Source organism: Pristiophorus japonicus, chromosome 9 (assembly GCF_044704955.1).
Source record: "Pristiophorus japonicus isolate sPriJap1 chromosome 9, sPriJap1.hap1, whole genome shotgun sequence".
NCBI lineage: Eukaryota > Metazoa > Chordata > Chondrichthyes > Pristiophoridae > Pristiophorus > Pristiophorus japonicus.
The window spans coordinates 223,401,601-223,415,882 of record NC_091985.1 but is presented as its reverse complement, the minus strand read 5'-3'; the positions used below and the strand labels follow the sequence as shown (position 1 = coordinate 223,415,882).

The window sequence follows — 14,282 nt, the reverse complement described above, 5'->3', positions numbered from 1 at the left end:
GCCTCACCAAGGCCCTCTCCAACTGCAGTAAGACCTCCCTGCTCCTGTCCTCAAATCCCCTAGCTATGAAGCCAATATACAATTTGTCGTCTTCACCGCCTGCTGAACCTGCTTGCCAACTTTCAATGATTGATGAACCATGACACCCAGGTCTCGTTGCACCATCCCTTTTCCTAATCTGCCGCCATTCAGATAATATTCTGCCTTTGTGTTTTTGCCGCCAAAATGGATAACCTCACATTTATCCACATTATACTGCATCTGCCATGCATTTGCCCACTCACCTAACCTGTCCAAGTCACCCTGCAGCCTCTTAGCATCCTCCTCACAGCTCACACCGCCACCCAGTTTAATGTCATCTGCAAACTTGGAGATATTACACTCAATTCCTTCATCTAAATCATTAATGTATATTGTAAATAGCTGGGGTCCCAGCACTGAGCCCTGCAGCACTCCACTAGTCACTGCCTGCCATTCTGAAAAGGACCCATTTTTCATGACTCTCTGCTTCCTATCTGCAAACCAGTTCTCTATCCACATTAGTACATTATCCCCAATACCATGTGCTTTGATTTTGCACACTAATCTCTTGTGTGGGACCTTGTCAAAAGCCTTTTGAAAGTCCAAATACACCACCTCCACTGGTTCTCCCTTGTCCACTCTTCTAGTTACATCCTCAAAAAATGACAGAAGATTTATCAAGCATGATTTCCCTTTCATAAATCCATGCTGACTTGGACCGATCCTGTCACTGCTTTCCAAATGCACTGCTATTTCAGCTTTAATAATTGATTTCAACATTTTTCCCACGACCGATGTCAGGCTAATCGGTCATTTCTTTGTTCCCCATTATAAATTCACCTGAATCCGACTGCAAGGGACCTATGTTTGTCTTCACTAATCTTTTTCTCTTCACATATCTATTGAAGCTTTTGCAGTCAGTTTTTATGTTCACGGCAAGCTTCCTCTCGTACACTATTTTCCCCCTCTTAATTAAACCCTTTATCCTCCTCTGTTGAATTCCCTTGTTAGCCACAGTTGAGCCACCTTCCCCATTTTATTTTTGCTCCAGACAGGGATGTCCAATTGTTGAAATTCATCCATGTGATCTTTAAATGTTTGCCATTGCCTATCCACCGTCAACCCTTTAAGTATCATTCGCCAGTCTATTCTAGCCAATTCACATCTCATACCATCGAAGTTACCTTTCCTTAAGTTCAGGACCCGAGTCTCTGAATTAACTGTATCACTCTCCAACTTAGAAAGAATTCTACCATATTATGGTCACTCTTCCCCAAGGGGCCTCGCACAACAAGATTGCTAATTAGTCCTTTCTCGTTACACATCACTCAGTCTAGGATGGCCAGCCCTCTAGTTGGTTCCTCGACATATTGGTCTAGAAAACCATCTCTAATGCACTCCAGGAAATCCTCCTCCAGCATACTGCTACCAGTTTGGTTAGCCCAATCTATATGTAGATTAAAGTCGCCCATGATAACTGCTGTACCTTTGTTGCACGCATCCCTAATTTCTTGTTTGATGCTGTCCCCAACCTCACTACGACTGTTTGGTGGTCTGTACACAACTCCCACCAGCGTTTTCTGCCCTTTGGTATTCCGCAGCACTACCCATACAGATTCCACATCATCCAAGCTAATGTCCTTCCTTACTATTGTGTTAATTTCTTCTTTAAGCAGCAACGCTACTCCACCTCCTTTCCTTTCTGTCTATCTTTCCTGGATGTTGAGTTCCCAGCCTTGGTCTCCCTGGAGCCATGTCTCCGTAATCCCAATTCTATCATATTCGTTAATCGCTGCCTGCGTAGTTAATTTGTCCACCTTCTTACGAATACTCCTTGCATTGAGGCACAGAGCCTTCAGGCTTGTCTTTTTAACACACTTTGTCCCTTTAGACTTTTGCTGTAATGTGGCCCTTTTTGATTTCTGCCTTGGGTTTCTCTGCCCTCCACTTTTACTTTTGTTTTTACTATCTTTTGCTTCTGGCCCCATTTTACTTCCCTCTGTCTCCCTGCATAGGTTCCCATCCCCCTGCCATATTAGTTTAACCCCTCCCCAACAGCACTAGCAAACATCCCCCTCGGACACCGGTTCCAGTCCTGCCCAGGTGCATACCGCCCGGTTTGTACTGGTCCCACCTCCCCCAGAACTGGTTCCAGTGTCCCAGGAATTTGAATCCCTCCCTCCTGCACCACTCCTCAAGCCACGAATTCACCTTAGCTATCTTGTAATTCCTACTCTGACTAGCACGTGGCACTGAGATTACTACCTTTGAGGTCCTACTTCTTAATTTAACTCCTAGCTCCCTAAATTCAGAGGTAGGACCTCATCCCGTTTTTTACCTATATCGTTGGTACCTATATGCACCCCTACAACTGGCTGTTCACTCTCACCCTCCAAAAATGTCCTGCAGCCGCTCCGAGACATCCTTGACACTTGCACCAGGGAGGCAACATACCATCCTCGATTGCGGCCGCAGAAACGTCTATCTATTCCTCTTACAATAGAACCCCCCACCACTATAGCTCTCCCACTCTTCTTCCTGCCCTCCTGTGCAGCAGAGCCACCCATGGTGCCATGAACTTGGCTGCTGCTGCCTTCCCCTGAAGAGTCATCCCCCCAACAGTACCCAAGGTGGTGTATCTGTTTTGGAGGGGGATGACCGCAGGGGACCTCTGCACTACCTTCCTTCCACTGCTCTGCCTGATGGTCACCCATTCCTTATCTGCCTGAGTAATCTTTGCCTGCGGTGTGACCAACTCACTAAACGTGCTATTCACAACATCGTCAGCATCATAAATGCTCCAGAGTGAATCCATGCGCAGCTCCAGTGCCACAATGCGGTCTGTCAGATGCTGCAGCAGGATACACTTCCTGCACATGTAGTCGTCAGGGATACTGGAAGCATCCCTGTCTTCCCACATTGCACAGGAGGAGCATGACACGTATCTGGGCTCCCCTGCCATGACTTAACCCTTAGATTAACTTAATTTGGCAACAATGTCAAAGGTTACCTACTGATGAGGAAATAAAAAAAAAAGATTAAATACCCACCAATCCACCAGCCAATCATTTACCCGCTTGGCTGTGACGTCACCCTTTGATTTCTTTCTACTTCTTTGTTTACCTTCTGCCCCTGCACCTTCACCAGCTCCCTCCTCGACGCTGCTCCGAACTCCCGCAGCTCCTCGAACACCCGGGCCTTTTATAGGCTTCCTCGATGCATCTCCGAACTCCCGCACCTCCTTGAACTCCCAGGCCTTTTATAGGGCTCCTCGATGCCTCTCCGAGTCCAGATCGTTTCTCTGTATTGAGAAGTGCAATGGCCCCAACACTGACCCTGGGGTCACCACTGTTTACATCCCTCCAGTCTGAAGAACATCCATTAACCACTACTCTCTGTTTTCTGCCCTTTACCCAACTTCCTATCCATGCTGCCCCACTCCCTTTAATACCGTGAGCCTTAATTTTGATCAACAAGCCTCCTGTCCGGCACCTTATCAAACACGCTTTGACAATCCATCTACACAACATCCACTGCATTTCCTTTCTGACTGCACTGTGTTATTTCCTGAAATAATCCCTGCTGTCTGTCCTGAATCAATCCATTTCACTACCAAATGTTGCAGTGTTTGCTCCAACCTTAAGGGTTTCATCTGTTGAAAGCCACAACAGAAAGATCCACAAAGCGGTCCCGTGGCAAACTCCAGGAGAGGAAGGAAGTGAGTCAGGGAGCATCTGTAAATGAAGGAGAAATAGAGACTGGTGAGGGAACATCAGTAAATGGAGGAGAAATGGTGACAGACCAGGGAACGTCTGTAAATAGAGGAGAAATGGTGAGACCAGGGAGCATGTGAAAATGAACACGAAATGTTGATTGGTCAGGGAGCATCTGTAAATGAAGGAGAAATGGAGACTGGTCAGGATGAGGACTTCAGCAGCAGATGAGCTGAAGCAAGGGCTGAGGCGGGTGATGTTAAGGAGGTGAAAATAGGCTGCCTTAGTTATGCTGCGGATATGAGGTCGAAAGCTCATTTCAGGGTCAAATATGACACCAAGGTTGCGAACAGTCTGGTTCAGCCACAGATAGAAGTTGGGAAGAGGGATGGAGTCAGTGGCTAGGGAACGGCGTTTGTGGCAGGGACCGAAAACAACGGCTTCGGTCTTCCCAATATTTAATTGGAGAAAATTTCTGCTCATCCAGAACTGGATATCAGACAAGCAGACTGACAATTTAGAGACCGTGGAGGGGTCGAGAGAAGTGGCAGTGAGGTAGAGCTGGGTGTCATCAGCGTACATGTGGAAACTGATGCTGTGTTTTCAGATGATGTCGCCAAGGGGCAGCATGTAGATGAGAAATAGGAGGGACCAAGGATAGATCCTTGGGGGACAAGAAGGGCTAGTTTGCCTTTGTCACAATTAGAAAGGATGTTATTTGTGACTTTGATGAGAGCTGTCTCGATACTGTGGCAGGCACGGAAACCGGATTGGAGGGATTCAAACATGGAATTGCGGGAAAGACGGGCACGGATTTGGGAGGTGACAACACGTTCAAGGACTTTGGAGAGGAAGGGGACGTTGGAGATAGGGCGATAGTTTGCAAGGATGGGTGGGAATAAAGATGCTAAGAGAGGGATGAACCATCCCTGGCTAACTAAGGAAGTAAAGGATGGTATCAAATTGAAAACAAAGGCATACAATGTTGCAAAGTACAGTGGAAGGCCAGAGGATTGGGAAATTTTTACAAACCAGCAAAGGATGACTAAAAAAATGATAAAGGCAGAGAAGATAGTATATGAGAGCAAACTAGCAAGAAATATAAAAACAGACAGTAAGAGCTTCTACAGGTATATCATCATCATAGGCTGTCCCTCGTATCGAGGATGACTTGCTTCCACGCCAAACAGGTATGAGTTCACAGGTGTTTCAAGAAGGACCTGATATTCCAGGTCCTGAATTACATGTTAAAGGATGGAAGATGCCTGTGTGTGGATTTTTTTAATGTGTGGTGGCCGTTGCACACCAGCCACCACACGGACTTGACAGAGCGAGGTGTTGGTCCAGTGGCAAGAATTAACCAAGACGACTGGAAACCAGCTCTGCTGCACGGACCGAGTGCACACACATTGCAGTGTGGGCTGGCCCGTGCTGCCCCTGGGCCCACACCTCTTCTGGGTCAACAAGGCATGAATTAACCAAGACGACTGGAGACCAGCTCTGCTGCACAGACCTATTGTACACACATTGCATTGTGGGCTGGCCCGTGCTGCCCCTGGGCCTTTGCCTCTTCTGGAACTCACACCTCTCCTGTGCCACGATCACGTTGCACCACGATCACTCGCCACTCCTGCTGTAACTGCCCACACTCCAATCAGTAACCTGAACATCCAATCCAATCGCCCTCGTCACAGCCGTCGCTCTCCAGCACACGCTGTACCTTGAAGTGCTATGCTCCTTTGTAGGCCCCGACCTGCTGATGATTCTTGCAGGTTGGGGCCGCAGTGCTGAACAAGACCCTTGCCATCCATGAGCTTATCATTGATGATTACAGCGACATCATGGCCCTGATGGAAACTTGGCTGAGGGATGATGGCACATTACCTTTAAACAGGTATATAAAAAGGAAACAAGTAGTTAAAGTAAACATTGGTCCCTTAGAAGCATAGAAACATAGAAAAATAGGTGCAGGAGTAGGCCATTCGGCCATTCGGCCCTTCGAGCCTGCACCACCATTCAATAAGATCATGGCTGATCATTCACCTCAGTACCCCTTTCCCGCTTTCTCTCCATACCCCTTGATTCCCATAGAAATTTCGAAGATGAGACTGCAGAGTTAATAATGGGAAACAGGGAAATGGCAGAGACATTGAACAAATATCTTGTATCGGTCTTCACGGTAAAGGACACTAAAAACATTCCAATTATTGATAATCGAGGAGCTATTGCGGGGGTGGAGGGAACTTAAAACAGTCACTATTACTAGAGATAAAGTACTAAGCAAACTAATGGGACTAAAGGTGGACAAGTCTCCTGGACCTGTTGGCATGCATCCTAGGGTCTTAAAAGATGTGGCTGCAGAGATAGTGGATGCATTGGTTGTAATCTATCAAAATTCCTTGAATTCTGGAGAGGTCCCAGCAGACTGGAAAACCGCAAATGCAACACCCCTATTTAAAAAAGGGGGAAGACGGAAAGCAGGAAATTATAGTTTGCTCTCATATGCTATCTTCTCTGTCTTTATCATCTGCCGTTGGGAAAATGCTGGAGTCCATCATTAAGGAAGTAGTAGCAGGGCATTTAGAAAATCATAATGCAGTCAAGCAGAGTCAGCATGGTTTTATGAAAGGGAAATCATGTTTGACAAATTTGCTGGAGTTCCTTGAGGATGTAACGAGCAGGATGAATAAAGGAGAACCAGTTGATGTCATATATTTGGATTTCCAGAAAACATCCGATAAGGTGCCATGCAAAAGGTTACTGCACAAGGTCAGAGCTCACGGAATCGGGGGGGTAATATATTAGCATGGATAGAGGATTGGCTAACTAACAGAAAACAGAGAGTTGGGATAAATGGGTCATTTTCGGGTTGGCAAACTGTAACAAGTGGGGTGCCGCAGGGATCCGTGCTGGGGCCTCAACTATTTATAATAGAAACATAGAAAATAGGTGCAGGAGAAAGCCATTCGGCCCTTTGAATGGCGGTGCAGGCTCGATGAGTTCATGGCTGAACATTCAATGTCAGTACCCCATTCCTGCTTTCTCGCCATACCCCTTGATCCCCCTAGTAGTAAGGACTACATCTAACTCCTTTTTGAATATATTTAGTGAATTGGCCTCAACAACTTTCTGTGGTAGAGAATTCCACAGGTTCACCACTCTCTGGGTGAAGAAGTCTCTCCTCATCTCGGTCCTAAATGGCTTACCCCTTATCCTGAGACTGTGACCCCTGGTTCTGGACTTCCCCAACATTGGGAACATTCTTCCTGCATCTAACCTGTCTAAACCCATCAGAATTTTACACGTTTCTAAAAGATCCCCTCTCATTCTTCTGAATTTCAGTGAATACAAGCTCAGTTGATCCAGTCTTCCTTGATATGTCAGTCCCGCCATCCCGGGAATCAGTCTGGTGAACCTTCGCTGCACTCCCTCAATAGCAAGAATGTCCTTCCTCAAGTTAGGAGACCAAAACTGTACACAATAGTCCAGGTGTGGCCTCACCAAGGCCCTGTACAACTGTAGTAACACCTCCCTGCCCCTGTACTCAAATCTCCTCGCTATGAAGGCCAATGTGCCATTTGCTTTCTTAACCGCCTGCTGTACCTGCATGCCAACCTTCAATGACTGATGTACCATGACACCCAGGTCTCTTTGCACCTCCCCTTTTCCTAATCTGTCACCATTCAGATCTCTCTGTTTTTACCACCAAAGTGGATAACCTCACATTTATCCACATTATACTTCATCTGCCATGCATTTGCCCACTCACCTAACCTATCCAAGTCACTCTGCAGCCTCACAGCATCCTCCTCGCAGCTCACACTGCCACCCAACTTAGTGTCATCCGCAAATTTGGAGATACTACATTTAATCCCCTCGTCTAAATCATTAATGTACAATGTAAACTGCTGGGGCCCCAGCACAGAACCTTGCGGTACCCCACTAGTCACTGCCTGCCATTCTGAAAAGTACCCATTTACTCCTACTCTTTGCTTCCTGTCTGCCAACCAGTTTTCAATCCATGTCAGCACACTACCCCCAATCCCATGTGCTTTAACTTTGCACATTAATCTCTTGTGTGGGACCTTGTCGAAAACCTTCTGAAAGTCCAATATATATTAATGATGGATGAAGGGACCGAGTGTAACGTAGCCAAATTTGCTGATGATACAAAGACAGGTGGGAAAGCAAGTTGTGAGGAAGACACAAATAATCTACAGAGGGCTATAGATAGACTCAGTGAGTGGGCAAATATCTGGCAGATGGTCTATAATGTGGGAAAATGTGAGGTTATCCACTTTGTAGGAAAAATAAAAAAGCAAATTTATTATTTAAATAGGGAGCAATTACAAAATGCTGTCGTACAGAGTGGATCTGGGGGTTCATGTACATGAAACGCACAAAGTTAGCATGCAGGTACAGCAATTAATCAGGAAAGCAAATGGAATGCTGGCCTTTATTACAAGGGGAATGGAGTATAAAAGTAGGGAAGTCCTGCTCCAACTGTACAGGGCATTGGTAAAACCACACCTGGAGTACTGGTACAGTTTTGGTCTCCTTATTTAAGGAAGGATATACTTGAACTGGAGGCAGCTCAGAGAAGGTTCATGAGGTTGATTCCTGAGATGAAGGGGTTGTCATATGAAGGAAGTTAAAGCAGGTTGGGTCTATACTCCTTGGAGTTTCAAAGAATGAGAGGTGATCTTATTGAAACATGTAAGATTCTGAGGGGGCTTGAAAGGGTAGATGCAGAGAGGATGCTTCTCCACATGGGGGAATCTAGAACTAGGGGGCATAGTTTCAGAATAAGGGGTCGCCCATTTAAAACAGAAATGAGGAGGAATTTCTTCTCTCAGAGGGTCGTGAATCTTTGGAATTCTCTGCCCCAGAGAGCTGTGGAGGCTGGGTCTTTGAGTATATTTAAGGTGGAGATAGGCAGATTTGTGAATGATAAGGGAGTCAAGGATTATGGGGAGCAGGTGGGAAGTGTAGTTGAGGCCAGGATCAGATCAGCCATGATCTTATTAAATGGCGGAGCAGGCTTGAGGGGACAAATGGCCTACTCCTGCTCCGATTTCTTATGTTCTTCTGTTCTCAATAAGGTCACCCCTCAGCCTCCTGTGTTCCAAGGAAAACAAACCCAGCCTATCATGTGCTCAGTGTGGAGACAATTGTTGTGACAACATGCCTCCAGTTACTGAGTCCAAATGATGGTGAACAATAGCAGTCCCAGCACGGATCCCTGCGAGACACCACATCTCACTTTCTGCCAGTCAGAGAAGTTCCCCTTAACTTTCCCCCTCTGATTCCTGTTTTGTGGCAATCTTTGCACCCATTTTGCTGCCTGGACCTTGACTCCATGCAGTCTGACTTTGGTCATCCTGTAGATCGTACATACTGCAGACACAGTACACCAGTGGTGAAGCGAGTGGACATTGAATCCTGTGGCAGGGACGCTGATGAAGTGGATTTTTCTGTCCGTATGTTTAAAAGCATTGCCAGTGATGATTTTCAACTTTTTCACCTTTTAAAAACTCTTGCTGCCAGCTTATTTAACCCTTTAACAGCCTCTCAGATAGGACACACAAAAAACAAAGCCACTAGAATTTCCCTTTGAACACCAGACCTGAACTCGAGTTGAAAACACAGTTAGAAAACATTTAGTGACTAAACCAGGCTGGGATGGTTGGGCCAGAGGTGGATATACATAATGTAAAAGTGGCGACCAGTATACTTCGCACCATGATTGAGGTGCCCGTCCACCCACTTAGGTTTCTGTATCATTTTGTTCATTGGCCCTCCGGTCCCAATCTCGGTGGAATGACAAGAAAACAATTTTGTTTTACCAATTGGGGCTTTCAATGGCTGAGTCTGTACCCAAATCCCCCGCGCGGCAGAAAGTGTCCCATCAATGACAACAGGAGCCCAGTGCGTAGGCGCGGACTGAGCTGTGCTGCGAGCAGGCACAGTGCCATGAGCATGCGCAGTGCCAGTGATGGAGATGGCCTGAGGCAGAAGAAATGGTTCCGCAAGATGGTAGGCGCTTGTGGGCGCCCGGGAGAGATGGCACCCCTGGGTGGGCTGGGCAGCTTCATAAACATCTCGTGAAGGCCTCAGGCCACGAATAAAAGCCCATAGGTCCAGAATAAGAGCTGTTATGACCCTTGTTTGCACCATGGTGATAGGCTTGGTCGACCGGGGTAGCTGGCTTCCATTTTGGACAGGGAGCAATTAGTGCACCTGCGTGGCCATCTTGGTACATGAACAGAGAGTGGGCGGGGCTTCAGGATCCCAGTGACCAGGAGAGAAAAACATTGCCTCGTTGATTTTATTCTCACTCTGCACACAGCGGGTGAAGAACTGAACCCAACCAGAGCAGAGGGAGGGAGAAAACGAGGGATGGAGAAAAGAAATGTTGGAGGTGGTGCGATGAGTTTGGATTTCAGCACAGGGAGGAGGGAGAGTGTGTGGGATGGGGATTTACAACTTTGGGGGAACAAGAGAGGAAAGAATGTTCCATAGAAACTAGAATTGTCTGTTCTAAATTTCGATCCTGCACTTCCAGTGCTGACCTTTGTAAATTCCCTTCACAGGATATTAGAAGGGCAGGATTTGCAGACAGGATACTCGAACCAAACATGATGTCAAGATCTGACACAGTCACTCGATTCATCAGGACCTGAATATCATCGGCCTTCGAAAGTAAAAGAAATGTTTGTTTGTCCGTTCTGTCTGTGGGAAAAGATTTCAAACATCAGTGTGACTGGAAAAGCCCCGAGACACACACACCCGAGTGAGAGTGTTCCAGTGAAATGAATTTGAACCAGTTACACAGCCTGAAAAAACATCGCACCATTCACAGCGGGGAGAAACTGCACACGTGTTGTGTGTGTGGACGAGGCTTCAACTGATCGTCTAACCTGGAGAGACACAAGGACACCCACACCCTGGAGAAACCATGGGAATGTGGGGACTGTGGGAAGGGATTCAATGCCCCATCACTGCTGGAAACTCATCGACGCAGTCACACTGGGGAGAGGCCATTCACCTGCCCCGTGTGTGGGAAGGGATTCACTCGTTCATCCCACCTCACTGAACACCAGCGAGTTCACACCGGGGAGAGGCCGTTCACCTGTTCAGTATGTGGGAAGGGATTCACTTGTTCATCCAGTCTGCTGACACACCAGCGAGTTCACACCGGAGAGAGGCCGTTCACTTGCTCAGTGTGTGGGAAGGGATTCACTTGTTCATCCAGCCTGCTGACACACCAGCGAGTTCACACTGGGGTGAGGCCATTCAGTTGCTCTCAATGCGGGAAGCAGTTCAGGCAGTCAGCCCACCTCACTATACACCAGCGTTTTCACACTGGGGAGAAGCAGTTTACCTGCTCCGTGTGTGGGAAGGGATTCATTTCATCTTCACATCTCACTGTACATAAGCGAGTTCACACAGGCGAGAGACCGTTTGTCTGCTCCATATGTGAGAAGGGGTTTGTTAAATCGTCTGATCATCTGAGACACCAGCGAGCTCACACTCGAGAGAGACCATTCATCTGCTCTGAGTGTGGGAAGGGATTCACTTGTACATCCAGCCTCACTGAACACCAGCGAGTTCACACCGGGGAGAGACCTTTTACCTGTTCCGTGTGTGGGATGAGATTCACTTGTTCATCCCAGCTCACTGCACACCAACTTGTTCACACCAATAAGAGACCATTTAATTGTTCTGACTGTGAAAAGAGCTTTAAAAGCAGAAATTATCTGATGAAACACCAACGCACTCACACTGGGGAGAGGCCATTCACCTGTTCTGAGTGTGGAAAGGGATTCACTCGTTCATCCAACCTCACTGTACACCAGCGAGTTCACACTGGGGAGAGGCCGTTCACCTGCTCAGTGTGTGGGAAAGGATTCACTCATTCATCCACACTGCTGACACACCAGCAGGTTCACATCTGACTGCAGAGGTTGGATTCTGTTATTAATCACATCCAGGACTGAACCATGGTCACTCTGACAGTTGGGTTTCAAGAATCTAAGAAATCAGAGCAGGAGTAGTCCATTTGGCCCCATGAGCCTGCTCCGCAATTCAATAAGATCGTGGCTGATCTGATCTTGGCCTCAACTCCACTTGTCCGCCCGCTCCCCATAACCCTTGAACCAGCCTCCACAGCTCTCTGGGGCAGAGAATTCCAAAGATTCACAGCCTCTGAGAGAAGAAATTTCTCCTCATCTCAGTCTTAAATGGGGGCCCCTTATTCTGAAACTATGCCATCTCGTTCTAGATTCCCCCGCCAGAGGAAACATCCTCTCAGCATCTACCCTGTCAAGCCCCCTCAGAATCTTACCTTTCATTAAGATCACCTTGTTGTTGCTGGTGTAATTAATCCCTATAACTGGGCTGGATTTAATTTTCTGGATATCATTGAATCATAGAACGGTTACAGCACAGACAGAGGTCTTTCGGACCGTCGAGCCCGTGCCGGCTCTCTGCAAGAGTACTTCAGCTAGTCCCACTCCCCGCCCTCTCCCCGTAGACCTGCAATTTTTCTCCTCCAGGTACATATCCAATTCCCTTTTGAAAGCCACAATTGAATCAGCCTCCACCACCCTTTCAGGCCGTGCATTCCAGATCTTAGCCACTCGCTGCGTAAAAAAGTATTTTCTTATATCTCCTTTGGTTCTTTTCCCAATCACCTTAAATCTGTGTCCTCAGGTTCTCGACTCTTCTGCCAATGGGAACAGTTTCTCTCTATCTACTCTGTCTGGACTCCTCATGATTTTACAACACCTCTATCAAATCTCCTCTCAACCTTCTCTGCTGCAACAACAACAACTTATATTTATATAGCACCTTTAACATAGTGAAATGTCCCAAGGTGCTTCACAGGAGTATTATGAGATTTTAAAAATCTGACACCAAGCCACAAGGAGAAATTAGGGCAGATGACCAAAAGCTTGATCAAAGAGGTTTTAAGATGCGTCTTGAAACAGGAAAGAGAGGCAGAGAAGTTTAAGCAGGGAATTCCAGAGCTTAAGGCCTAGGCAATAGAAGGCACGGCCACCAATGGTTGAGCAATTATAATCAGGGATGCTCACGGGGGCAGAATTAGAGGAGCGCAGATATCTTAGAGGGGGGAGGGGAGGGGTTTATTAGTTCCTGGGATGTGGGCGTTGCTGGCAAGGCCTGCATTTATTGCCCATCCAGAATGGCCCTTGAGAAGGTGGTGGTGATGAGAAGTCGTTTGGTGCAGAGGCAGAGGAAAAAAAGTATTGAAGAAATATCAGTAATAACATTTTTATGATATTTGGGTGGGTGGTAGAGAAAGAGAATTTTAAATGGGAGCTGAGAGAGGTGGAATCAGATGACTTGCTCAAAGGAGGAGTAGGGGACAGACCAAGGTGTGATTTGCTGATGAGAACCACACTGCCACCACGGGGGTCTGAGCAGGGCAAGTAGTGGAAGGTATAGCCAGGCAGAAGGGCTTCATTTAAGGGTAAGGTGTCATCCCCCTCAACCAGGTTTGCGTCGGAGCCGTAATGTCGATGCAATCATCCATGATAAGCTCATGGACAGCGAGGGGCTTGTCCGCAAGTGAACGGACATTCTGGAGAGAGATGCGGAGAGGGTCGGTGATACCTGCCCCACTGCCTGCGTCCACAAGGTCAGCACTGTGGCGGATGAGTTGGATGGGGAGGAGATTGGCAAAATTAGCCCCCAGTGGGCGAGAGAGTAGGATGGGATAGTCAGGGTTGCTGCTGCTAAGGAGGCAGCAATGAGTGCCTCGATGGGCCCACCGGAGGATGCCAAGAGAGGCACAGAGGGAAGCTGTAGGTTTATCAAGGGCGGCAGGCGTGTAGGATTGGGGTAGAGATTTGGGAATGTAGAGGAGAGGTGAAAGGAGGCATGATGGCAGGAGAGAATGGTCAGGGAGGGATCAAGAGAAAAGGAAAGAGGGGTAAAATGTGGAAAAATATTGAGTGGCTCGGGAGAACAACCCCAGCTTCTCCAGTCTATCCACATAACTGATTTCCCTCATCCCTGGGACCATTCTTATAAATCTTTTCTGATTTCTCTATCAAACAACTGTCAAATAAATCAGCTTTGTTTCCTACATACAATGAGTCAATTCCTTGATTTATCCAAGAGGTGACTAATTGATGTTCTGTTTCCCACTGTTCCATTTTTGAGCCCTTTCTCCTTTGTTAAAGGAAGACTTGTATTTATAAAGTGCCTTTCATGACCTCCGGCTGTCCGAAAGTGCTTTACAACCAATGAAGCATCTTTTAAATGCAGTTGCTGTTCTAATGGAGGAAATACAGCAACCAATTTTCAAACAGCAGGCTCCCACAGACAGCAATGTGATCATGACCAGATGATCTGTTTTAGTGATGTTGGTTGAGGGATAATTGTTAGCCAGGATACCGGGGAGAACTCTCCTTTTATTCAAAGTAACGAAATGGGATATTTATACCCACTTGAGACGTCAGATGGGGCCTCGGTTGAACGTCTCATGTGAAAGACGGCATTGGAATGTCGGCCTAGATT

General features: G+C 47.0%; 1 pseudogene; it reads left to right on the top strand.

Annotated features, from left to right (window-relative positions):
• LOC139273753 (zinc finger protein ZFP2-like) overlaps positions 1-13,820 on the top strand; it is a 41,887-nt pseudogene extending 28,067 nt beyond the window's left edge.
• The last annotated feature ends 462 nt before the right edge of the window (positions 13,821-14,282 follow it).